The 27,854-nt window shown below is 36.7% G+C and overlaps 1 long non-coding RNA gene across 1 annotated transcript in view; it reads left to right on the top strand.

Annotated features, from left to right (window-relative positions):
* LOC123611690 (uncharacterized) overlaps window positions 1–27,637 on the top strand; it is a 120,369-nt gene extending 92,732 nt beyond the window's left edge. Inside the window, exon 7 of the long non-coding RNA XR_012511742.1 lies at window positions 1–27,637. This is a non-coding gene — a long non-coding RNA (uncharacterized LOC123611690).
* The last annotated feature ends 217 nt before the right edge of the window (window positions 27,638–27,854 follow it).

Genomic DNA, 27,854 nt, shown 5'->3' on the forward strand with positions numbered 1-27,854 from the left:
GAAGAGAAAAAGAAAAAGAGGAGGCTTGCTGTTTTTGCTGTTTTAGTCTTAATTTTCTTAAGAAATGTGAGAGGGTGGGAAGGCGAAGATAAACTACGTTGGGAACGTATCAGCCCATGGACGGATCTACCTCCTCGCTTGCACTTTTCTGAAGCAATTCCAGTATGAATACAGGAGGAGAATCAGGAAACAGAACACGCTGACAGTCCCTCTTCTATTAACCGTATGGTTAAATATGTACTTTTAGTGGAATTCACTAACTCTACACAGTTTAGTCTACCCTCAGCGGGCAATTAGCCATGTTATAAGCAGCAAACCTGAGACGGAGACCAAACGATCGTCGGTTTGTTAGTACAGGACTAACGTTTGCCTGTTTCTAGTACACAGGACTTGAGTTTATCTAAAATTATAGACAAGCCTTTCCTATCAGCCAAATAACCCTCTGTGGGGTTTACAAACAATTGCAATTTGGAGTCCCATTTAACTTGTTCATGAAGACAAACAGGAAGGGAAAGAAGTGAAATTCTTAAGACTCTGCAATGTAAACAGTTGACCAATGAAGGGACACAGCATTCTAGCCAGGATCTCCCTGGCCCTCGTACTCTTTCAACTCTGTTATTTTCCTAGAATTAAACCAGAATGAAATTAATCCAGTTAGCAGGAATTTATCTTGTTTCAAGATTATTTAAAACAAGGATGGGAAACTGTACAAAATGTTTTCCTCATGGAAAGGCATTAAACTGAAAATATCCAAGACTCAGCCCCACTTCAACTATTGGTAAGAACCTTTGATGGAGGGGTTCGTGGTGGAGAATTTCAACTGAAAATAGTGGGACCTATTCATTGCAGCTACAGTGCACCTGGATGAACTTCTCAAGTAACTCCTTCTAACTTAGACTCTCTAAAAGATAATAGCTAAGGTATAGGGTAATCTACTATAAAAACAAAACCTCCAACTACAATGGATCCGTAAATGTAGGAATTTATTTCTCACTCACATCATAATCCAAAGGTAGGGGAGCATTTAGAGCAAGAAATTGGCCCTTTAAGTCTCACCCATAGCTACACCTTGTGGGTTCAAGGTGGCTATTACAATTTTCATTGTCTTCAGCTAGCAGAAGGGTGGAAGGGATGAAGGGACCTTACGACAGCTGTTTTACAGGAAATATTTGGGAATTTAATATAGATTATACCCTTATCCTTTGCTGAAAGATCACCCCTAGCTTTCAGGGATATTGCAAAATATGTTCTTTGGGCGAGCAGCCATGTGCTCAGCTTCAAGATTGGGGAAGGTGAGAAGAATGGCCCAGAGGTCATTCAGTTTTCTGCCGTAGTGCCTCATAAAGTCACAGTGAAGTTTAAATAAGTTCATATATATATAAAAATGCTAAATTATCTGCAAATGAGTTAACACTCAGAAAATAGAGTGGCAAATTATGCACAGATTCCCAGTTACATGTCATTTCATTTCCAAAAGCATTTGCTTTATTCCTTTGGGAGGACAACAGAAGTTTTCTCTAGAGAAATCATAAACACAATGTAGCCCAATATCTAATCCAGGATTACATTTGAAAAAAATCCCCATAGGCAGGTCATGAGAGTTTTTAATTTAAAAAAAAATTTGTGTTTGTGAAGCAATATTTTTTTAAAAAATTTGTCATAAAGTTCTGATTTTAATGACTTTAGTGGCCTTAAATTTTCTTTTTAGACAATAGCAGTGTAAGAGTGGAGAAGGTTGTTAGAGAGCCTCCTCACTGTGGCTTGATGTGATAAATAATTTGCTCATAGCATGCGTGCTCCTTTATTTCACCTCCAACTTACTTTTGGGGGGACTTTGTTATCAGCAGTAATATATCCTGATCATTTTAAGTCTGTAAGGAAATGGATGATAGTCTCTTTTCAAAAAAAGATTGAATGGCCCTTCTTAGATGGTTCTAAGTACTGCAGCAGCTTCTTAAAATTCTTCTGTCATAATTATCTATATAAATGTGAAACTTTTGTATCCATTCCTTCACTTTTTATTCTCATTTGTTTCACAAGTATTTGGCATATTGTTTTCAAAGAAGGCTACAGTTCCTCCCACCCCACTAGCCCCTTAGTGATGTAACTTTATCACTCTTATTATCAAGAGATGAAATCTCTTTCCCTTCCTCTGGAACTGTGCCGGTCCTGTGACCAGCTATGACCAATGGCATGCAACAGATGTGACACTGTGTGATTTCTGGCTCAAAGTCTTAAGAAGTCTTGAAGTTTCCATTTTCACCCTTGGAAAGATGTTCAGCCTAGACTACCAACTGATAAAAGCAGACTAAAACTACCGAGTGCAGACAAAGGTCATCTGGAGGACAACTTCCAGCATGAGCACCCGAAGTATGTGAGTGTTCCATCTTGGATTCTTCAGCCTCAGTCAGGTCCCCCCAGCCAACACTGTACAGAGCAAGGGCCAAGCTATCTCCTGTAAGTCTTGTTCAAATTCCTGACCCACAGAGTGGTGAGCAGTACAATGGCTGCTGATTTCAGCCACTGAGTTTCAGAGCAGATTGTTACACAGCAAAAGATTACTGGAATTGTCTTTTCTTCTTCTTGACATTACACTGTTTTCCAGAACAGGAACCGTGTTCAGTGAGTTTCTTGATGTCTCTCCACAAGGCAGTGTATTGGCTCCACAATAGCTGTAACTGAGTGAATTAATTCCACTTCATATGTCTGGAGAAACTTTCTCAAGATTCAGTTGATAAAGTTCAGTGACTGTTAGTGTGTTTTGGAAAAGCATCTTTGTTATAATTTGATATTTTAATGCATGACCTTACATAAGTCAGTGGATTGCTTGAGGCCTGGGCGCTATTAATCAAGGTCTCTGAGCACCATCACCTTGAAATTTCATGAAACCACAATCCTGTGAACAGCCCCAGCTAGAGCCACTAATAAAATAGAGAATAAAAATAGGTAGGTATACAGCAATGGATGGAAGGTTGTAAATTTACCCATGCTGAGTTTTAAGGCAGTTGAATTTATTTGTTCTGAATTGTGTATCTTGGCTTTCTATTTTAGAGTAAAATAAATAATATCAAATAAAGCAAAGCTGAATAGTACAGGAGTGACAGTGTGTTTCCCACACAACTCCGTATTTTCTGTAACTAAGAAAAATACCACAAGTTGAAGAAACAACTCTTAAATGACAAAGCAAAATGTGACACCAATATATGATACAAAATCCATGGTCTTTTATCATAAAGACGAAATAAAAGCTAGCCTCTGAGTCAAATATAACATTTCAAAGCAGACATGTGCATCATTAAGGGTTTTACTGTTTTGATTCCTCCTTTCTTCCCTCCCTCCCTCCCCTCCTTTCACTCCCTCCTTCCTTCCTTCCTTCCTTCTAGTGGATGAGCTAATCATGTATAAAAGAAAAGAATTCAAAGTATCAAAATAGAGTTTTGGTCATGTTTCTCGAAGTAACTAAATTCAACACTTTGGAAATGGCCTATTTTATGGTTACTTCTGACAGTTACACATGGGAAGTTGTGTCTTTATTTATCCATTTTTATTTCTTTCATTTGCATCTGAATAACAGCAACTTGTACTGAATTACTGCAAGGATTGTCTCTCCTTCTTTCAAAAGAAAGTCATTTATTAGGTTGCCTTACCTTCACCAACAGACATGTTCTCAGCTTCATGATGGCCGGCAGCCAGAGAAGCAATTTCCTTTCTTTTAAAAGGGGTTGGAAAGCATCTGATTATATCGGGAAGAGGCATTTCAGTTTTCAAGGTGAAAGAACACTTGCTTCTTTATAGATAATGGAAGAAATAAGATACACCAGTGAAAGGCAGAGGGCATACCAATTAAAACTCTCCAGGAAGAGCGGGACACAGTGTGTCCGCATGTTATCTCAATGTAAATTAGCAGGCTGGGTAACAATACTAGTTTTCTCCTTTACAACTTAAATAATTCAACTTTTAATACAGGTTCTTATTGGATGTATTTTCTATACCAGAGCAACTGATAGTACAATATTTATCACTTAAAAGGTCTTAAATATTCTTTCCCTGTCTTAGACTATAAATGCTCAGAATAGGAGTTACAATACGGGGAAAAATTTTTTTCTATTTAGCTTATTTTATCCTGGCCTTTAGAATTTTGTTTCAAAGAAAGAAAACATGGAGATTCCTTGGACAGGCAGGAAAAAAAATAATAGCTATTGAAATTATCTTGAATTGTTGTGAATCTAAGATAAACCTGATGCAGGAAAACTGATGTGGGGCGTGAGGAGGGCCATGTCCCAGGTCTCAGTTGAGACCCTGGGCTGTGCAGGGAAAGAATTCACATGTGAGCCACAGTTGAGTAAAGGTAGATTTATTTAGAGAAACACACACTGCATAGAGTGTAAGGCAAGAGAAAGGCAAGGGAAGAGGTGTGGGAATTGGGTGCTCAGGTTAAAGTAAAAGTGGGTACACACTACATAGACAGAGTGCGGGGCCGTCTCCAAAGAGGAGGGAGTGAAAAAAGGGTGCTAGGCATGGCGTTGCCAGTTTTTATGGGCTCAGTAGCTTCACACGCCTACAGGTGGTACCATTCCAACTGCCCTGGGGAAGGGGCTGGGATTCCCAGGAATTGGGCCACCGCCCACTCTTTGGCTTTTTGCGGTCAGCCTTGGGGCTGTCATGGCGCCTGCGGGCATGTTATTGATGATGCTATTACAATGAGCATATAATGAAGCTCAAGGTCTGCTAGAAGTCAAACCTCCCGCCAACTTAATCCTCAAGGCCAGCTGGGAGCAGAATCTTCCACCATTTCGTTGTTGAATTGCTGTCATTCCTTGAGTGGCTGTGCCCTGCCCCCTTCCATTCTGTCTCAAAACAACATAAATGAAAAATGCCCAGGCTACACAGGCTATTCACTTCATGTTTGTTGTCTGTCCTTTTCCATATATTCTCCATGCCAGCACTGTCCAGTAAAAATATAATGTGAACCATAAATATGAGACACCTGTGTAATTTTATTTTTATTTTTTCCCCATACTCCCAATTTATCAGTGTAATTTTAAAGTTTCTAGTAGGCACATTAAAAAAAAAAACTGGCAAATTAGTTTTCATAATGTATTTTGTTTAATCCAATATATCCAAATAATATCATCTCAGGACGTAATGAATATATATTATTAATGAGATATTTTATATATTTTTTATACTGGGTCTGTAAAGCCTGTTAGGTACAGATTTTACATAAAGCATATCTCTGTTTAAACTAGTCACCTTTCAAGCCCTTCATAACTACGTGTGTCTAGTGGCTACCATACTAATCGCACAACCTGGTTTTTTTATCCAGTCTTCTACATTTCTCTTCCTGATGTTGGTTTTGTCTACTGAAATAAATGTGCAGCCTAAAAGTTGAGAATTATGTTTTATTTGGCGGGCGCACTTGAGCTGGGATGACAGCCTCTCAGATCGCTCTGAGGGACTGCTCTGAAGAGGTAGGGGAGGAGCTAGGATATATAGGAGCTTTACAACAAAGACCGGGTAGTTGAAACAATAAAAGATGACTTGTTATCTAAAGAAAACCAGGCAACTCAAGTTAAAGAATTTAGTGCTTTTCTATGTATGGGAGGAAGCAAGCATTTGGGCTCATTGAATTCATTCCTTTGACAAGCACCTAGCTATTTAGGGCCAGTATCCTGTCCTTTCTTATTCTGAGTCCCCCCAGGGTGCACCACTGTGAGTGGCTGCAGAGGCCGGGCTGCAGGCTTGTCTTCACTGGGGGGTGGCTGCAGCGGCTGATGACTTGATGGTTTCAGCATTCTTTGTTCACTGATATGGTTTGCAGTATTTTTCACTCACAGTTTCTAGGACCATGTCTTCCACTTTTTGTTTTTTCTGGTAATTTTTTCTGTGTCTACTTTAGGGGAGGCACATGAGGTGCCTTCCCTTGCCTGTGGAAGTTTTCAGGAGCTATTTTTATCAGTCTTTCTTACCTGTTTATGTGCTGGTTATCCAGCGCTTACTTAGGGATTCAGCCGCTCTCTGTAATTCACACATTTGCTCCACTTATTGCTAATGTCCGTCCCAATTTATTTCTTTTAGGAAGCTATTTTACATTTTGTAAATCAAAGTGTTTGATCTTTGGTTTTAAAATTTGTAAAACAAGAGGGTGTGAACTAGATGGTTTCAGAGGTTTTCTGTCTGTTTACTATTCCATGACTCTAGGGTTCTTTATATTAACAACTCAGACTCAACATTGTGCAAATGGCTGCCTTACTCAATGTCCAGTTCCCCCATGACAGTGTGTTATTTCTATCAGCACTGAATGTTCTGAGCAAGGACTCTTTTACCTAATGTATCCCACCAATTCTTCCTTCATCATGTATCACCTGCATCTAGACCCCAGTCATCTCTCCGGAATTTTTGCATGTGTTACTCCACTCCTCACATTGTCTCTCTCTAGTGCTTGTTTAAGGTTGTTGGATTAATCATCATCTCTAACTTTGACTTAGACTTTGACTATTTTTGGAGATAGAAAAACCAGAGAGGCCCTTAATGTGTATTTGGAGAGGAATGTGAACTAGAAATTGGGGGATTAAAGTCCCAAGTTCAAGACTGAAATTTGAAATCAGTGTGGAGGTAAGCAGTAAGTGTTGGCCTGATCCAGATGACCTTATAGAAGCAACGCTATTGAGGGAGGATTAATAAAATGGCCTCACTCAGGCCAACAGATTGCTTATTCCTACACTTGCCCTTAAAACTGTCAACTGACCTGCCTGACCGGTTGCTACTCGCAGTTCCAGGCTCATTGTTAAAACTGAAGCTATTGGTCTTACCGTTTCTACTTTATTCCAGTAATTAAGAGTAATAATCATGCTTGGTCTCTGAGTTCTTTTCCAAGGAGAAGGTCACAGGACTATAACTCTACAAAATAGCCTGAATCACCAAAAAGACCACACCTTGAGTGCTTATGAGATAAAGAGATCTAACTGCTAGCCTCTGTAGAACTGGTCGCCTGGAGGCATCATGATGCCATTCCATCTTCTGATGAGAAAATGATTCTGTTGTTATCGATGCTTTATTGTTTGAGCTCTGGCTATAGAACCACCCCACCGCATCCCCAAGGGGGGTTCACGGTTTTGAAGGCACTAGCCTGTTGTGAGTCCCCTTTGCCCGGCAAAGCAATAAAATTGCCTCTTTTCTTCCAAGCTCTAAGACCTTGTCTCTGGGTTATTTGGCTTGTCAGAGACGGGGGCCGATCTTTCAGCAACACTATTATAGGAATATATGAATTAGGCACTTGATGTATTTTTTCTCTGGCCAAATAAATGTTGTACCTCTAAGGTACAAATTAAGAAACTCTATGATAATAAACTGGTTTAAAGTTTGAATGCTATAAAGTTTGAATTTTGAAATCTGTTATATAAGGCTACTCTATGAAATTTATATAACCATCTGTGATCATGGAATGTATTCAAAATGTGCCATACAGTGACGTCTCAACTGCAGCACAGCCAGGCTCCATGAAAAATTTGAACATCATGTACCCTGATTAATACACAGTGTATAGCAGCCCTTTCAGTGTCAACAATATTACTTGTCATCCAACAGCATACCATCATCTTGTTAATTAGAACGTCCTTCCTCTTCCAGCCACTCCGTGCCACTTGTGATTCAATGCTTTCTACTGCTTCTGTTGTCCACTACTTTAACTATGTCTACTTCTGCTGCTCCTGTTTTATATTTAACATCCAGAGATAATCAAATTATATATTCCATATCCAATATAAAAGAATTTTCCTACTTGGTGTTCCCCAGACTGCCACGGTGGGAAACAGCTTCTTTTCTATCTAATCTGGAGATGGCTTATCATTGGTCCATGAAATTATGGTAAGGGTTTCACCATTGCAACTCAAAGCATCATAACTTCTATGCAGAGAACTGTCTAGAGCCGCTTTTCCTTGTACATTTTTGGTTATGTAGATGACACTTACAGCTTTAAGAGTTTCCTAGGGCAAACACCTACTATTCTCTTGGAACTCTTTGAAACACTGCTATTACAAAACAAATAGAACACAGGTTTTGTACTAAAGGAGCTCATAGTCCAACATAGAAATGCAAACTTTTATTTTGCTAAAAATACAATTATGCAGAGAGATAAGTGGAGGTGCAATGAAGAAGTGGTTAAATTTATTTGGAGAGTTTAAGAAGGCTTCATAGATAAGTTGATTTTGAAGAAGCATCCTAATTGTAGATGTTCTCAGTTGAGTATGGAGATAGCGAAGGAAACGAGAAGGCAATTTCAGACTGATGATGCAATCTGAATGGAAGTACAGATGTGTACTCCAGAAGCTGGAAGAAATATGTGGTTAAAGTGTAGAATGCAAGGGTGGTGCAACCAGAGATAAGATAGGATAAGTAGCTGGTGGCCGGATCATGGAAGGCCATGTGCTAATGGGTTTGGACTTTGTTCTACACAAGTAATGGGAAGCTACTGAAAGATTTCAAGCCATTGACTAAAATAACAAGATTGGTATTTTAGATTAGATAATCTGGCTAGCCGTATAGAAGATGAATTAAAAATGGGGGTGCCCTGAAGAATGATACTGGGAGAGCAGGTGTTACACCAGTGGTGAGAGTGCTGGTGAGATGAGGCTTTGAAAAATGACAACAATGAATGGAAGAAGGAGTCAAACAAACAAAAGGATAAGAATTAGCAATATGTAATTATGAATGACTGATGTAGGGCTAAGGATGAAGCAGGAGATTTTTCCCAAATAGATGTTTGGTCCTCTATTTCCATGTGAATCCTGGTGGTTTTCAACAAAAAAAAAGGGAAAAAAAAGGAACCCAAAAGGACGAAGATATTTGGGGAAATTCTGTGTACAATTTTTGTTATTCCAAGAGCTCCAGTCAAGGAGGTATGGCAGATGTTTGGGCATTTATTTTAGCTAATGTTATGGATGAAAATGTCAGAGAGTATCCAGAGAGAAGAGAAGGCCAAAGACTAAGTTATAGGCATTCCAAGCTTTAATAAATGGGCAAGCAGAAGAGATGTGGGGATGTGTAGAGAGGTAGGGTGGAGAACCAAGAGAGAATGGCAGACAGGTTAACAGTGACAAGGAGTGAACATAGGTCAAATGCAACAAGGACTGAAGCAACACATTAGAAAATTATGACATTTACTGGAACATTTATACGTTATGGGGAGGATAAAAATTGTTTCAAGTCATTTGAAGAAATAAATATGAAACAGCAGAGACAGCAATTTCAGATCATTCTTTTGAAGACTTGGTTGTCAAGGAGTGAACTGATATAACATGTGCAGGAGGAATTAATGGAGGTGTTAAAGGAGGATCTGATTTTTTTGTTGGCTTCATCAGTCTATAAAATGGGAGAGCCATTCTGAGCATGTTAAAAGCCTATAAATTAAGAAGCAAAAGTGGGAGAGAAAAATTATACCCAAAGAGGATACAAATTGGACCAAGATAATACAAAGGGTAAAATTAGCTTCAAAGAGGAAAAAAAGACAACTTCCTATAACATTAAAGACAGATGAAATGGTCAGTGAAACTCTCTTTTTAAAAATCTGAATCTTCTTTAAGGTGGAAGTTTTTGAGAATATTTCATAAGATATGTGCAAAAGTGCTCCACACACATGATGTGACTAATGCTGTTGATCTGTATGCTCTAAACATTAGAATTTTCTGTTTCCAATACTAACATTTTGGGATTCCCCCCCCCCCCCAATTTTTATTGCCACCACAAGAAAAATTCCTTCTGAAAAAAATGTTAGTATAGATTCTGCTTTCAGTTTCTACCACTGTCCGTTACTTTATCAGCCTCCACACTGAACAGACACAGACCTGGTTAATTTTAAGTTGGAACTTCTTTCTCTGAGCTCAGAACTTGTTCCAAGTTTGTTCCAATATGGCACTCCTATTTCTTAAAAAAACTCAGTGCTTAAAGTCCAATAAAATTACTTCCTTAAGTTCCTTTATAAATGAATAAATATAGTAATAAGTAAGAAAGTAAAAGAAGTAAATGTACACTTTTTATAAGAATTTACATTTCAGTATTTCTACAAGGTATTGTGTGTGTGTGTGTGTGTGCGTGTGTGTGCGTGTGTGTGAGAAAACAGTTTTTACTGTCTTATCCCTTTTTCTACCTCTTCAAATCAATTTCAAATATTTTATCCATTTCTTTGGAATCTACCTGCATATTTCCAAAAAATAGTCCTAAACTACTTTAATAATATGATTATATTTTTCCAGTTTTAGACATTATGTATTTGCTTACTACAGTGAAAGATGAATATTTAATTCTTTTATATTCCCAATCTCCTTTACTGTTGTCTCCCACTTTCCAATATATGTATTTTTTATTTGTTTGATCAATAATCACTTTTTACATTATTGTGAATATATAAGTATTTTTCATAGGTAACCCATATAAGTTAATATGTTTATATTTTCTTTCTTGGATGCTTTTTTTTTTTTTTTTTTTGGTTTTGCCTTTGAGTTAAAAAGTGTGTGTGTGTGTGTATGTGGGTGTTTGTTTTGGTTGCTTTATTTTCTGCATACCTGCCACTGATTCATCCCCAAACTCTGCCGAAGTGTGAATGTCTTAATATTTTAAATATATAGGTGTTTCTATTCATTTTTTTCTTTTGGGGAATATTCTCCTCTCTTGGAAGCATTCTCCTCTTGGTCTCCTCTGGACTTACCGTCTCTTGGTCCTTCAAGCATGTGTTGTTGTTTTGAGATCTCCTTTACCCACCATCCTAGACATTCCCATTGTATTTCCCCTGCACTGGATCCCCTGAGTGTAGGTTCGTATATTTCTTTTTTCCTGGTTTGCACCCTCATTTTGGTGACATGGCTTCTACTGATTTCCTGAGATAGAGCTCACAGGAGATCAAGTTTGAAGTACTTTGTAAGTATAAAATGTCTTTCTCACACTCTCACATTTTTTTTCTCCCCATTTGGCTGCTGTAAAAGCAGAGTATAGCAATAATATTCATTCATAATTTTGAAGTCATTGTTTTATTTATTTGTGTGTTTGCTTGTCTCGTGTTGCTGCTGACAAGTTCGATGCCATTCTGATTTGTTTCTCTAAGTTTTGCCCCCGTGTTCCACTTTGCAAAGCGATGTGCATCGAAGTGGGGTATTTTCCCCACTTGTGTTAGGTATTCGATGGATTTTTCACTGTGACTATCAGTGAAATATTTTGTTAAATTATTGCCTTGATAATCTCCTTACTGTAATTTCTTCTGTTCCCTCTTTCTAATTTTCCTATTATTTATATAATGAACCTTTGAGGTGAGTGGTCTATTTTTTTAATTCCTGCTTAATATTCTACATTTATACTTTTTATTCTAATTTCTTAGAGATTTCCTTAAGCTACATTCAACACTCTCTAGTTGAGTTTTCTTCATTTGTGCTCTCATAGATCTGATTTCCAAAATTTTTCTTTATTTGTTTGGATGTATTTTTTTTTTAACATCAAGGTGTTTTTTTCATGGAAGTAAGATCACCTGTCTCTGGGAGGCTTGGTGTCTATCACGGACAAACAGACACACAGACACACAGACACAGTTTTCTTCTATTTCTATCTGTTTTCTCCAAATTTGTTATTTTTACTTGTTTGGTCTCTGTCTTTCATGTTAGAGGCTTTATTCAAATATTGGGGGATCCTTGGCTGCCTATAAATATTTAGGAATGAGTCACTAAATATCTGATCAGAAACTTGTGGGCTTGTCAACTGGTGTGCCTTCTTGGTGGGTGATCTGGCTCTGCTGTTTGAACTCCTGACTATTTATGATTTTCAGGTCTTTTCTCTTAGTCTGGTTAGATTCCCCAGGGAGGAGCTATCCACCCTGCTATCAGGAGGGTCTAATACTGGCTGCTAGTATTCTTAGAGTTAGGTAAGGGGAGAGATCAGGGAGTGCTCGCGAATCGGTGTGCCGCCCATTAAAGCTGAAGTGTCTCAACTGGGCCTGTGTTCTCTACTCCAGGATCCCTCTGATTCCTCCTCTGTAGAAAGTAAGCTTCATCCTTCTACAGGAGAAGAGGAAGGGGCCTGGCCATCTGTCATGTAGTTTAGGGATCCATTTCTCTATTGCAGACATTCAATAATCCTCCTGTATTTAACTCCACCATTATCTTCAGGTTCGTCGATACCTGGGACTGTCCATTCTGGAGGATTTATGAGTTTTGCAGTACACGTAATCTTGCTTCTGGATTTTCTCTGTGGATGTCTCAGAATTCACTTTTCTCCAGGCTAAGGCAGTTACTGTTTGTTTGTTTGCTTTCTAGCTCCCAAAGTTGTATTGCTGTTGTCTTTTCTCACATAATATTTGTATTTGTCACTTATTGCCTTAAAAATCCACTTTGTTAATTTAGTAGGGTGTCATGAGGAAACAGAGGTAAGCAAGTGTTGGTTTTGCTGTATAATTTAGACAACTTGGGATTTATAATTTTTTGAGACAAGCATCTAAAATATAGCATTTATTTAAAAACACTGATTTAAGCATAGAAGTCACAACTTCTAAATGTTTAATAAAATGCAAGAAAAAACAACATGAGTTTCTAAAGGTGATAAAATTGAATCATGAATCCCTTTAGTAACAAATAGTCTACGTCTATTTTTATGTGCTTCACACATCTCTTAATAGCTATGAAGAGATTACAGTATCCCCTGTAGATCAATTCCATACTTCTTCTTATTAATCATGCTAACGTTTATAATGCTAGGAGTGCCAGAATAGCTCCTCATTGCAGCTGCACATTCCCGGCCCAGAACATTCTTTCCAGTATGACTTGATTATCCTCATCAACTTTGTAACGACCTTCATATGTGAGGTGAGGGAGTGAAAAAAATCAATCTTGCCACAAATAAGCGTAGATTTAGAGTTCTAATGTGAATTCAGATTAGAAACAGTGCATTAGTTGCAAGAATTAGTTGGAGTGCGCTGCTCATTCTATAGCAGAAACACTAACATAAGTTAAAAATAATAAAAGTAAATTAGAGTAAAAATCTTTGGATAAACATGACTGTTCCTCATTTCCAAGAACTTGGTTAAATACTTAATAATCTCAAAGAATAAATAACTGTTGAGTCAAAGATGTAGACATAATAGTAAATGTCAAAACCAAGGCAAAGAAGATGAAAATATCTGTATCTAGCGATGTCAGTGTAACTTCAACCAATATGCTAGTAAAAAAAGATAAACAACGTGTAAATTAGGATTGAAGAACTGCCTCCATTCTTGTAAGATGCAATTCTGAGGTCTGAGTAATTCTTATATGAGTTAAAATTGTCTACACGATGAGTGGGTTTTGTAGGAGACTTCTATATGGCAAAAGAAATTGAAGAAGATACAAAGTGTGCCTGAGAGCTAACCACCTTTATTCAGGTTAATGGGATATGTGCCCAAATAAGGCCTCAGTCAGACGTTAACAAATAAAATAGGAAGTTAGGGGGAAAAAGTACTGTTTTCCCAAATACTCTTCCTCCTAATGAGCACTTCAGATGACATTAATTTCTTCTAAAAAATTACATGAATTCTTTTTTCCCAAAAAAGTTTATATATATATATATATATATATTTGCCACTTGTCCCTCCATATAGAAAAAAATATTATCCCTATTAAATAAAATAAAAAATAAAAGCACAACAAAAAGATTGATGGGAAGAGAAGGCGGCTGGTGAGATGTTCTGAAAGTAAGTAGATCAGAATAGAAATAGAGAATATTCATGTTTCTTTTCCTTTGATTCTATTTCCAAATACACATCTCAAATTAGCACAAAAGGATATTTAGTAAGTGCTTAATGGCAAGTAATTCTGTTAGATAAATTATAAAGAAATTGAAAGATATTTTGACAGTTACATCCAATGCTGCATTTAAAAGCCAACAGAGAAAGCAATGTAACCAAATTAAAAATAGAATATTGAGAAATAGAATATCAAAACCCTACACACACAAAAATCTAAGGAAATAGTGCAGTGCAGAATAAATTCTAAGGAAAAAAGTCTATGCTAATTAAAAAATCAGTGGGACTGTTTCACTGCATTGACTCATGAACTCAACTTCAAGAGATATCTAATGCAGAGATTTCACTACCTGGGTCAGTTATATGTCTGTCATTCATTCATTGCTTTATTTATTCAACTTATAACAATGAGTGTTTATTTTAAATTGAGTGTCAAGACATTGAAGAGGAAAAACATAGTCTTTATCCTTCAGAAGCTCCGAGAGTTGGAGGTCTGAGATATAAGAACATATAACAATGGCACTGCTATGTGATCACTTTTCCCAAGGATGGGATGTTAGGGATTGCGGTGGGGAGAGTAAAGGAAGGTTTCAGAAAAAGTCAATGTTGATTTCGGTCTAAGTAGGACTAAGTTCTCAACAATAAATCAATGGAGGAATTATTTCAATCAGAATAAAATGTGTAACAACACAGATCATGAAGGGGCATGGATTGATTTGGAAACAACAGCATAAGCATTGTAGATTTTCAGGAAGTAGTAGGAGATGAGATAAAAGAGAAGTGTTTGAAGGGTCTTATGTATGCTACGCCAAGGAATTTGTACTTTAGTATGGGTATTGCGGAGTTACTTAAAAGATTTTTTGAGGGAGACAGACATGATTGGACTTGCCTTTGGAAAGATCTCTGGTAGCATCTTTGAAGGGTGAACTGGAAAGGACAGAACATTTAGGCAGAGAGAAAAGTGAGTAGCAACTGTAATAAGAGAGAAGAGTATCTCTTTCGGAGATATTTAATAGTTAGATTCCAAGGGAAGAGAAAAAAGAACCAACAGTGATTACTTGGTTTCTATTTGGCCAAATGGTGAATGATGTTTCTATTCCTCAGATAAGGCGAGAAAGAGAAGAAGCAAAGGGAAGATAGTACATTTGTTTGGAGTAAATTGGATATTTTAACAATGGCGAGTAAAATAATGTACTTAAGTATAAATGCAAGCAAAGATTTTGGGGGAAAGTAGTTATTTCTTCAGAATAAGTAAGCCTTTCTTTTTTTTTAAATCCTGGAAATGTGTTACTAATACCAATTGATCTCCATATACCCTTTCCCATTCCTGGAATAGGGTATTATTTGAATTTACTTTCTCTGGAACGTTGCCCTTGGCAAATAGGAAAGTCTTTGCAGATGGGATTTCTGCTTTCCCTTTTTTAATTACCATTAGTGACCTTCTCTTTTCTTGACCAAGAAGAGGAAGAATTCAATTAGAGGACACCGTTAGGTTTGAGCTTTGCCTTATAATAACTAGATTTATTTAGTTATCACAGGACTAACAGATGGCCCAAAAGCCACCTTGTATTTTCCAACATGACATTGTTGATCTCTCTCTCTCTTTTTTTTTTTTTTTGGACTAAAGACTAGACAAATGGTGACCAGACGGTTCCGTCTAGAAAAACATAATTGCCAACTCTGATTTAAGCGGGAATAGAAAAACTCTTGGGAGGAAAATGGGAATTTAGCTTCCAGATAGCAGTTTCCATGTGTGAGAGGGTTTTAAATTCTCCAAAAGGAAACAAAAGGAATAACAGAAAAAATCATTTATAGGATTTAGGATGATAAGTTTATTTTTTGGGAATCTACTTAAAATAGCTATTTCTTGCTTGTGTATATTTGTACCAGTAGAAATCATTTAACTTCTTTTTTTCAGACCTTAGTGTTCCCATCAATACTTTAGAAGGAGTTAACTGAGCTGACAGATTTGATTACCCAAAGTGGTCAGTCTCATTTTTTATTTCACTTTGACATAAGACTTGGCACAAGTATATTACAAGCTATGCTCATTTATTGCTGCACTTCTAAGTTATAAATCTGGTTTACATCTATGGAAAAATGTAGTGCAGAATTGAAGACATGTCCAATTATCTGGGCAATTTGTTTTATGAACTTATACCAAATTAAATTGAAAGCATCGTCAGTATTTGTTCTTCCTCTGTGGGCTGCAAATCAGTTAGGAAAAAAACCTTTTTAAACAGGGGCATTCAAAGTTCTGGCTTTTCAGACTGTTTCCTGAATGTGTTCTGATTAAAACAGAACCTGAAAGTCTGATTGATAGTCTCTATTTCCTTTCTTAATGTCACAAATACGTTCAGAATGTTGACTCCTCTGAAAGGTAGAATTGCTGAGCTGAATTGCATTGCCTTCAGCAGTTCTTCATATTAGTTAGAGGAAATGATTTGACTAAGCACCTAAATCATGGATATGCAAGGCTGGTTTTCTCAGGGAAGAGTTATTGAAAGGGATTTCGTGAGTCTCTCATCTATAAAAATGAAATAAAATTCAGCGTAGGATGGGCAATCAAGACGTAGTATTATACACGTAAACTTTAGGATATTTACAAATAGAAGGACTCATTTGATCAAGCATAATATGTAAAGGTGAATTTTTAAGCATTTTTCTGCTGGTAATGAAGAAGTAGGTACCACCCCAGGGATATAAGACTGTGATATTATTGGAGGTGATGGTGGGAAACTCTCTGGTCTGCTTTTTTTGGTTCTCCTCTGTTTTGAGGGGAGGAGGGAGGCTGCTGAGTTAAAACAAAACAAAACAGAACAATGTAGAGTAGAATGGGTAACTTTTAAGGAATCCATCAGTAGTTGATTTGGAATCAGTTCTTGAATTGGTTTCCTCTGGAAAGGGAGGTTGATTGGTTCTGTTCTCATTTTATTTTTGTAACGACTTATTTTTGTTATACAAGTAAAATAAGTTCCCTTATCTTTCTAGGAATATACTGATTTTAAAGTTTTATTCCAATTGTTTTCGCAACTCTGTTTCCTCAGGTGTAAGCTGGCTGAGTTTTGTGTCTCTTTCATTGTGTGGGTTTAATTCTTTGGTGATGTCATACTTGATTGTACCTGTATCTGTCTGCATCCATTTGCTCAGTGTGCTTGGTGGAAGTGCTGTGAACTTCTGGTAAGACGTGTATTCTACTGTGTTTTCAATTAAATTTAAAAAGACACATGCATTTCCTTAAGGTCTTATTGTTCTGGATATTCCCTGTTGTCCTCAGTCAATGACAGCCACTTAGGCTGTGTTGCCCCTTTAACACAAGCCCCCAGACTTGTCTTCTGTCTTTGAGGTTGATCCTTTGCTCCCTGGAGAGACGGCAGCTGCACAAAGGTGGACCTGTCTATTGTCCCTGCGATGTCCTCCCATGCTCAGCCTCCAGGGCTCCCAGGTCTGGAGCACTGTGGTGGAGCACGCAGTCTTTAGTCGGCCTTCTGCCTCATACTTCCTGAGTTACATCTTTTCCTCTTTTTTTCATTCTTATTGTGTCATCACTTAGGAATTCTATGTGGTTTCTGATCTACAGAGACTTCTCATTTTATTTTTGTACATGGCTATCTGTTACTCACTTCAGTGTATTTTCTATCATCTGGAGGGATTTGACATTGCTCAAATTGATACTTTGAATGAAATCAAAGGCTTAATGTAGATAATGGTGCTTACCTAGAATTTTCACTATGATCTCAGTCCAGATTTGCCTTTAAGACTACACTAATTGTGTTTTTACTGGAGATATTTATTGTGGGGCACATCCAGACACCTAGTAAGTGGAGAACTATCATTAAATTAAATTATTTCTATTACTTTTTAATAGTAACAATTTATAAATTTCACGAACATAGATATTAAGTTATAAAATAATAATAAATAAACTTTCTTCTTAATTCCTTGTTGTTGTTATTTTAGGCTTTAAATATAACCACTTTTTTTTTTAATCAAAGAGGGCAAAACAATATCAAAAGGGAGAAATATTTTAAAATTCAAAACTAATGAACATTTTACCTCACCCTTAAGATACATTTGCCAACAAATGTACTCTCTTAGGTTCAAATCTGCAATTATATATGGCAAATCGATTAGCACAAATAGTCTTTTGTGATAAAGGAAAGATTTAATTGCCTAGTAAAAATAACTTGTCTTTGTGGATGAGAATTTTGGTCAACATCCTTTTTTTTTTTTTAAATCATATATAAGAATTTAGAACTATTTCTCAGGAGAGCTATTATGGATGCTTCAAAAGGAGCACCCTTATTATTATTAAATATGGATGCTTCTTATTCCCATATACATTTCTTGATCTGTTTTTCTTTCTGCTGTTAAAATTAAGTGGCTGCTGTATTGAAACTTATCCTCATTGCTTTTTATGCTCCCCAGAACTGTTCACATCATAGTCTATTTTTCTCCATTTATTATACTAATTTGCTTTTTAATTTGACAGTTTCCCTCATGCTTCAATGCATTGTTTTGACAGAGTTACTCATCAGGATTTTACTTGAAAAAGAAAATGATAATTCACGTTCACATTTTAAGCTTAATTCTTTTCAGTCTTTCCTTTTATTCCATAGTTCTGTGTGCGTTACAGTGATGGAGACTATAACTGACAAGATAATGGATTCAACTTTATAAGTCAATCTAGTTGAAGAGGGCTCGCTGGATACTAAAAATTGAACTGAAAGCAAATTTTTAAAAAAATAGGGACTGTCACTCCTCCTCAACAACAGATGGACAATATGATTTATTTTGAAAAGCCGATCCTTTTATGCTTAACCAATAACCAGCTAACTTATATACCGTTTACTCCCGTTCTTTCCTCACAGCGTATGTGACACGGTTGGGTATGCCTTGCACTGGTTTGTGAGTAAAACTGATCTACCTTCATCTGCACTCTGCCTCCTCCCCTACTTGCAGATTCCTCTTACGAATGAGCTTTGTTGTTTTGCACTCCTTTTCTTCTCTACATTTTGTCTGTCCTTCCTTTTTTATTTAGTTTCAATTATCTATTTATCTATCTTCTTTTCTGCTTCTGTCTCAAGTATTTCAACAACATCCTCTGCCATACTTTTTTTGTGAGATCTTTATATATATTTTATTGAAGTATAATCAGTTTATAATGTGTCAGTTTCTGGTGTACAACACAATACTTCAGTCATATAGGAACATACATATGTTCATTTTCATATTCTTTTTCACTGTAAGTTACTTCAAGATATTGAATATGGTTCCCTGTGCTATACAGTATAAACTTGTTGTTTATCTATTTCATATATATATCAGTATCTGCAAATCTCGTACTCCCAATTTATCCCTTCCCACCCCCCTTCCCCTCTGGTAACCGTAAGTTTGTTTTCCATGTCTGTGAGTCTGTTGCTGTTTTGTAAATAAGTTCTTTTTTTTTTTTTTTTTTTTTTTTTTTAGATTCCACCTGTAAGTGATCTCATATGGTGTTTTTCTTTCCCTTTCTGGCTTACTTCACTTAGAATGACAATCTCCAGGTTCATCCATGTTCCTGCAAATGGCATTTGATGGTGGAGATGAGGTTTTCTTCTGCACATTCTTTTCCATTCCCTCCAACCTTCTATTCCTTACAAAGTCTGATAAAGAAGATTGAGAGGTTAAAACTCTTTGAACCTGTCATTTAGTTTTTGGAAAGAGCATTTTGTTTGTCAGTGTTTATGAGTCTGTTAAGCAAAGGTGCCTGTAGCCTGCAGAGGGTGTGGGGGGCAGCTTGCAAATGTCTTCACTTGCTGTCTTCTGCCGGATATCATCAGCCAGCAGCCCCGGGACTGGACTCTACTTGAAAGATAGTGAAAGACAGACCCAGCCAGGAAATTCCTGCCCATTCTGAGGCCCCATTTTTCTTCTTAGGCCAGCTTGGGATGGAACCCGGGCTAGAATGGAAATCCAGGTAGGAGCCCATGGAGTGGAACCAAATAGCCTCCTCTCCGTTACTCAGGATAGTTAAAGAAAATATTTGAAAGCGCTCTAAGTTTAGAATGTGAACTTTATGGACACGATAGAAAATACAGTTGACTATTGAACAGTGCAGGGATTAGGGACTGAACCTCTGAGCAGTTGAAAATATAAGCACAGTGAAAAAAAATGTGACAATGAATATATGCATGTTCATGTATAACTGAAAAATTGTGCTCTACACTGGAATTTGACACAACATTGTAAAATGACTATAACTCAATAAAAAATGTTTTAAAAAAGAAAAAAAGAAAAAGAAAATATGAGTATAACTTTACAGTTGGCCCTCTGTACCCCAGGCTCTGCATTCTCAGAATCAACCAAACTTGGATCATGTAGTGCCAAAGTATTTACTGTTGAAAAAATTCAGGGTCTAAGTGGAACTATGCAGTTCAAACCCTGTGTTGTTCAAGTGTCAACTCTATTACTTTTAACTCAAAATTTAATTTGTTTATAGTCTTTGTATTTACGTGACAATTTATTTAATTTTGGAATATTTTGGAATTATAATAATCATACAAAACCTGTGAATAATATGACAAAGAAATGTAATATTCTTTTGTATAGATTTTTTTTAAAAATCTTACTCCAGTATATACTATTTTATTTAAAATTCTTTTGAAAAGGTTAGTACAAATTCTACAGAATTTGGATGGGATTTTAACATGAATGTGTTTTTAAAATTATCCTTTAATGAGGCCATTATCCTATTAAGTGTATTCCTGCTATTTTACCACTTCTTTGAAGCACTGTTCTAGACAATGAGTGGAGAAAATCATTCTCATTCATAAAGATCAATTTAAATTTCATGGTGTGATCATTTCATTTACTTTAAAGAGAACTACTACTTATTGAAAACATTTAGACAAAAAAAATTACTTCACACAAAGAAGTTAAACACTAAGTTTTGTTACAGTACTGGGAACATTAAATAAATAACAATAGAAATAAAATAGGGTAGAAGTTTTGTTAGCAACCTGGACTTCATTCAAGGGAGAGACTGTTGAAATTTATGCTCAAGTTACTGAGTGTCAATGTATATGATATCTGAACATGTGGGTGTCACATTAATTTTTTTAATCTGCTTTTAAAAACATTAACTGGACAAATACCTGATAAATATTTTTTTTCCTGAAAACATAGAGCTTATGCATGTTTGCCCAGAAGCCCTGTCTTTTCAGCTGAAACCTGTGCCTTACCCCACTTCACTGTCCTAGAGACGCCAATTACCACATAATAGTTGATTAATTTCATACTGGAAAACTTACAGTAACCCATTCTCTTAGCCTCAGATTGATTGATCTAACGATGGATAACATGGTCAGAGTTTGCCAGTGCATTCCTTCTCTAGTATTTTCTTGTTACTATGTGCATTTATTTTGGCTACAGTTTTAATGTGTAAAAAGGTCAACAGTTGCAAATGGACGTTTGTCATGCCTCATTGGCTAGAAGAGCAAAGATGGATTCTCTGGTGGGGGTTGAGTTGGGAGAGGGACAGTAGAAAGAATGGGAGAGAGAGAATGAGAGCAGAAGAATGATAGTGAGGGTGAGAGGGCAAAGAAAGAGAGAGAGAGAAACATGCAGAGAGAGAGAGAGAGAGACATGTGGAGAGAGAGAGGGAGAGCTATTAAGCTGACCCAGAAAGTCAGCTTAGAAGAGAGATGGATAGTCATGATGTCATTTGAATTATTTGAATTCTTAGTTCTCTGCTTTGCCTGCAACTTGGTTGTTCTGCAAGATAACCCAGTATTTTTCCAATAAAAAGTTCCTTTAAAATTTATTCTTATTGAGTATCTGTCATTGACACCAAATTATTTCTGATAAATGGAAATTATACCTTATTTTACAGATCTCATTTGGAGAGATGTCAATTTGAACACAGGCAAATTTGTAAATATGGTCTATGTCCAAAATGCAGAGATCTTCATAAAGATATTTAAAAGCAATTATGGTTAACTTTTAAGGAAAGCAAATAGTCAAAGTAAAACTACTGAAACTATTAAGAGATACTTAGAAAACTTTAAGGCTTTGAGACTAATGTTTTTTTTTTAATAAGTTGAAAAAGACAGTTGATGAAATAAGTTTATATATGAGGTTTGATTACTCAGTTTACCTCATTCCTAAATAATCCCAGTGATTTTGAATATCTTAATAGAATCACCAAGTTGTTAAATGAATTTTGCCCATCCCCCTGCATAAATCCAGTTCACTGTTGTCTGTAAAAGAAGCTCTTATGATCCAGCTTCAAACTTCCTATCATTCTGACACATTTTTTAAGGGTCTTCTCTGTGGAAAGCAGTATTCTCAGTTCTGTACTGATATCAAGGCATAGTCCCTGACATACTGCAACTTTGTTTTTAATAAAGGAGGCAAATGACATATGTCACTGTAATACTGACATATAGAAGATACAGATACTTACTGTATGGATTTAAGGATACTTAGAATGCCAAGGGTCTGGGTCTGCCTTCTTGAGAGCATCACTGTCCTCTTGGCTACAACCGCTGTCCAGAAACCTGGGAAATACAACCTGCTGGGTAGTCTAGGAACCTCTGTTTATAATTCTAGGTTCAAGACTTTTTTTTTTTTTTTTGGATAATGGCAGTGCAGAGTATTTCCTAAAGAGTGTGCCTCAGGGCAGAGCTCTGCTTCTTGCAGGCAGGCTGAGGATCGCGTATACTCAGCAGATTGCCAGTCTTCCACAGAGAACCCGCCTTTAGCAGCTGCTGAACACTCGTAATCATTTCCCAGTTTCCCTGACTTATTTCCTTATCAAATGCTGCAGCCATAAGTCTCTGATTTCCCCGAGAGCTCCGTTTCGCTGCTTTACTTGCTTATTTTTGCTCTGCCATAACTTTCCTTCTTTTGACCTGCGGTCCTGGCTTCCAGGAGACAGCACCCTCATTCTCCCCATTTTCTGACATTGGTTCACACCCAGCTTTGGCATCTCTGCTTTTCCATTTTCAGAGCCTAAGTCTCACAGGGACTGCAATTTACCTGTCCCTTAGTTTTCTCAGAAAAATTTAAATTCTTTTTCGAGGATTTAAGTTCATTTAAATTCACTTAAATACCATTCAGAACTCTGTTGCTGATTTATAGATTATAAGAAATGACTGGAAGATTTTGGGTAGACTGGGGAAGGTCATGATGAGAAAACGGACAGTGTCAAGGAGAGAATAGAAGGCTAGGGAGAATTTAAGGAAGAAACACCATTTAAAAATAAGGTTATTATATGATTTCACACTTGCTTGTCTGTTTCTCCTGGTGTAAACACTATTAAGTAATTTTTCATTTTTCAATTAGCATAATGTCTGGTAAGTAATTGATAGCAAGTAAATATTGTTTCAATATGTAAGTGAAAAATAATAGTGAGAGTTTAAACCAAGGCCTCCAAGGGATGCTGGAGAAGTTTTAATCAACAGAATCTGACCTCTCATTGGAAGATGAAGGGAGGAAGAAGTACAGACTCTCTCAGATTTCAGGTTAGAGTTTTTCCGAGTAGTTGATGGTATGATTGACAAAGCACAGGAAATAGAGGAGCTAGAAGTTTCTGAAGGTACAGATTTTGACTTTGGTTTTTGTTTCATTGAATTTTTGGTACCCTTTGGACAGCTCAAAGGAGGTGTCCAGTGAAGAGTTGGATATTTGGACACAGAACTCAGAGGATAGAGGCTGGAGATCTGGGCTAGACGATCTGATTCTTTTTTTTTTTTTTTTTTGATTGAAGTATACTCAAATTACAATGTTGTGTTAGTTTCTGGTGTATAGTATAGTGATTCAGTTATATATACATATGTGTATATATATATATATACATATATATATATATATATATATTCCTGTTCATATTCTTTTTTATTATAGGCTATTATAAGGTATTAAATATAGTTCCCTGTGCTATACAGTAGGACTTGTTGTTTGTCTATTTTATATATAATAGTATCTGCAAATCCTGAACTCCCAATTTGTCCCTCCCCACCCCACTTCTCCCTTGGCAACCATAAGTTTGTTTTCTGCATCTGTGAGTCTGTTTCTGTTTTGTAAATAAGTTCATTGGTGTAATTTTAAAAATTCTACATATATAAGTGATATCATATGGTATTTTTTATTTCTGTTTCTGGTTTACTTCACTTAGGATGACAATCTTCAGGTCCATCTATGTTGCTGCAAATGGCATCACTTAATTCTTTTTATGGCTGAATATAATTCCATTGTATATATGTATGTGTGTGTGTGTGTGCATATATATATCACAACTTCTTTATCCAGTCCTCTCTTAGTGGGCAAATAGGTTGCTTCCATGTCTCGGCTATTGTAAATAGTGCTGCTGTGATCCAGCATCCCACTCCTGGGCATACATCCAGATGATGTGATTCTTTGAGAGGGAAACCGCAATATTCAAAAAGGGATGAATTGCAAGAATATGCTATAGAGGAAACAGAAACAGATCTATCCAAGAACTAGAAAGGTAAACAAAAGGATAGAGAATAGTGCCAAGGAAATTTGGAGAAGAGAAAAATATTGAATGTTATGAGAGTGCATAAGTATACTTCATATGGTAGTCCTATGGGAGTTGCAGAACTTATTCAAATGGAAGATGAGGAATGAGATGATTTATATAAGCGTTGGTAGAGAATCCTACCGCCTTGCACTGCCCTTCAATCAAAATCTGCCTCTGCGGGGTTGGCTGCAGAGTCAAGAGAGGACTGTGTTGATAGCTTTCTTCTTTCTGTGCAACTGCAGTGCACATGTCTGTCTTCTGCTGCGATCTGGATGGAACTTTCACACTTTTCTTTCTCTAACTGGGGAACATTGCTTGTACACTCGAGAAGGCTGTGAAGAACTTCTGAATCCTCAAAACAATCTCTGGGCAAACATTCCCATTTTTACCTGCAATTATTTATTTCCTAAATAGTATTTGAATATGGTTTGTAACCCAGTGCTTTGTAGACAGCTTGTATCCACCTAGAAGAAGTCAAGTGAATCAATGATGTGGCTATTGACTCATGTATTTATCCATCTGTTAACATGGCCCATAGGAGGCTGATGACAATGAATATTTTTTACAGTATACATTTGGGCACGATTACTAGTCAGTCTAACACATTTTCCAAAAAACTGTTTTTGATCATTTCAAAGTGAATTCACTCTGTGAAGTAAGACTAATAATTAAAGGAAATGAAAAATGATGAGTTAAATGAATAAAGTGGTCAATTTAGATATCCCTTACTCTTGGTAATTTTTGGGAGCATTTCCTTATTGTTTCTATGCTTTAGTTTTGGACTCTGGAAAATTGAGTCTACTTGGACTTGGGCCATTGGCCTATTTTGTGTTTCTAGTTTTTGCAAATTGGAACATACATTAAATGTCAGACTTCCTAAGCCAAAAGTATGTTTAAAATCCCCAATTGCTCTTTTCTAATGGAAAAAATGAAGTGATCTCCAATGGAGAGGGACTCCCTCTTCTGTGGGCTTGCCTGCAGAACAGGGGACTATTTATATGAGCACTCAGAATCATTGTGCCAAAAAGATGGTGTGTTTTGATGTGTCCTATCAATCATTTTGTTCTTTTGTTAAGATTTTTATTTTGTGTTTCACAGAATATAAATCTGGCTTATTACCTTTAAATATTCATGCAGAGTCATATATTACCTTAACATTTTATGTTTCTCTTGGCATAATTCTTAGATTAGAATTAAGAGCTTCTATAATTTATGAGCCAATCAATTGAGTTTATGACTATGAAATGGAACCCATCAAGCCACCGAAGTGAAGATGCATAAGTCAACTTGCTCTGAAAATGAATGTTAGTTACTAGTAACTGAGAACTGTATTGTCCTACCGGACAAAACATTATTTCTGTGATAAATATAAGGGTAATCCAGTAAAATAACCATTTTGTTGTTGTTGTTTCTACTCTGTTAAGGGGACCCAAATCTAGCATCCTTATCAGCTGAATGTTTGTGCCCCCTCAAATTCATTGGGGGTTGAAACTCTAACTCCCAATATGTTGTCATTTGGGAGGAGGCCTTTGGGAGGTAATTAAGGTTTGACTGGGTTGTGAAGATAGGGCCTTCATGACAGAATTAGTGGTCTTACAAGAAGAGGAAGTGAGAATACAGCCAGGTAGAGAATGCCCACAAGAAATGAAATTGGCCTGCACTTTGAGCTTACACTTCCTAGCCTTGACAATTTTTGCGAGAAAAGAGATTTCTGTTATTTGTCACCTGGTCTGTGATGTTTTGTATGGAAGCGCCAGCAGGCCAAGATGTTATTCCCTTAGCTGTTTCCTTGCTTCTTCATTTTCGGAATTTTATTTCATTTTTTGTATTTCACATGCAGACAAATCAATAAACAGAATGTTTAAGGATCTTGAGGTATTATGTAGGCTATAAACAGTGTGATGTGATAGAGAAGTAGAGGAGTGGTCCGGGGAGACCTCACTATTGTCGGAAATAAGTGTGTTTAGCGTTGTAAAGAGTGTGTTGGAGAGTGTCTGGGGAAGAGAGAACAGCCAGTGACTGGCCCTGTGTGTAGCTAAGCAACACTCTTTTTATATTTTCATTATCAAATAAAAGCATTTGACAAGATGACAAAGATGAAATTTGTTTTGGATTTGGATGGGGATGGAGAAGGACTTTGAAAATACAGAATTTTTCTGGGCATATGTGTGAGCTATTTAAAAGAAAAAAACCAAAAATATTTAAAATTTGAACAGTTGTTGAAAATGCAGCTTTCTTGGTAAAATCTACATTGTTAGTTTACATTCTCACTCTTACTCTGTTCCCTACTTTCGTGTTACAACACAGCTTTATGTATCTTTGAGTTCTGAAGGATCTACATTTGTGATTGTGCCTCTTTACAAATGGACATCAGAAACTATGAAAGGATTTGGAAAGTCACTATAGATTTGCAGGAGTGCAGTGTTTTATTTCTGTCGTGTAAGTTAAGGTCTAGTCCCTGGAGCCAGATTTCTGCACCGATTTCCTGACTGAGCTCTGCAAATGTGGTTGGCACCATGCTAGGGTGGCTCAGGTAGCCAGGAACTGAGATTATGTTTACCATCTTCATAAAACCTCATGGAATAAATATAGGCTCCCGTCACCCTTGATTCCACCTCCCACTATAGTCATTAGCAGGAAGGAAGTATCATTTTCATCTCTTGGTACAATGAAAGCTCTGAGAATCTAGTTACAATTTCTCTTAGCAAATGGAATCCCAGAAGTGTCTGCACATAGCTAAAATACACATGTATTCCTCTTAGAGTTTTTTTCAGGCCATGGTTGAAAAATATCTGCTCTTTAAATTATTCCATTGCTTTACAGAGGAAGTATTAATTACATGACTGCAAGCATAGATCAGGCTGGGATGTAATTACAGGGCTCACTGTGTCTCTGTTGTCCAACAGAATTAGGCAGGAAGTGTTCATGGTGCCAGTGGTTTAAGGTGTTTTGGAGCCCATTATGTTTCTGGATCTCTCAAGAACTTAAGCATGGATCAAATGACATTTCTGTTGCCCAATTGTCTGGAAAAACAACAAAGGAGGTATTACTAGAGATACATTTTTACAAGTTTTATGTTTGTGCATTGCTGGAAAATGTTATATGCAGCCTTCAAAATGTAGACTTCCATAGTGTCACTCTTATTATCTGATTTTTCTCTCTTTTGTCACAGTGTGAGTCCATTACTGGGTCTATATTTGGTTATCATATGAAATAGTGATGAAGCTGAGAAGATAAAAATGTGTTTGTATTATATAGTTTACTTCCTTTTTTAACACTACTTCTAAATAAAATTGTTTTTCTCAAATGACTAAGTTTAAATTAGAATGTCAGAATAAAAATAAAAGTTTCTAAAACTACCCTTCCATCTCATTTACTTTTTTGGGGTGGGTTATTAGTTCCTGATTTTTCATCATTCTTCTAAAAATTGAGTCTAAGTTTTTACTTGTTAGTCCTCTTGCAAATTTCCTTGTAGTGATCATGTTTATTCTCAGCTTCTAAGCTCTCTCTTCAATCAGTTAAAGAAGGTTTTCATTTTGCTATAGTTTTCTAACATTCGGGGTCCTATATCTTCCT

Source organism: Camelus bactrianus, chromosome 14, assembly GCF_048773025.1.
Source record: "Camelus bactrianus isolate YW-2024 breed Bactrian camel chromosome 14, ASM4877302v1, whole genome shotgun sequence".
NCBI classification, from domain to species: domain Eukaryota; kingdom Metazoa; phylum Chordata; class Mammalia; order Artiodactyla; family Camelidae; genus Camelus; species Camelus bactrianus.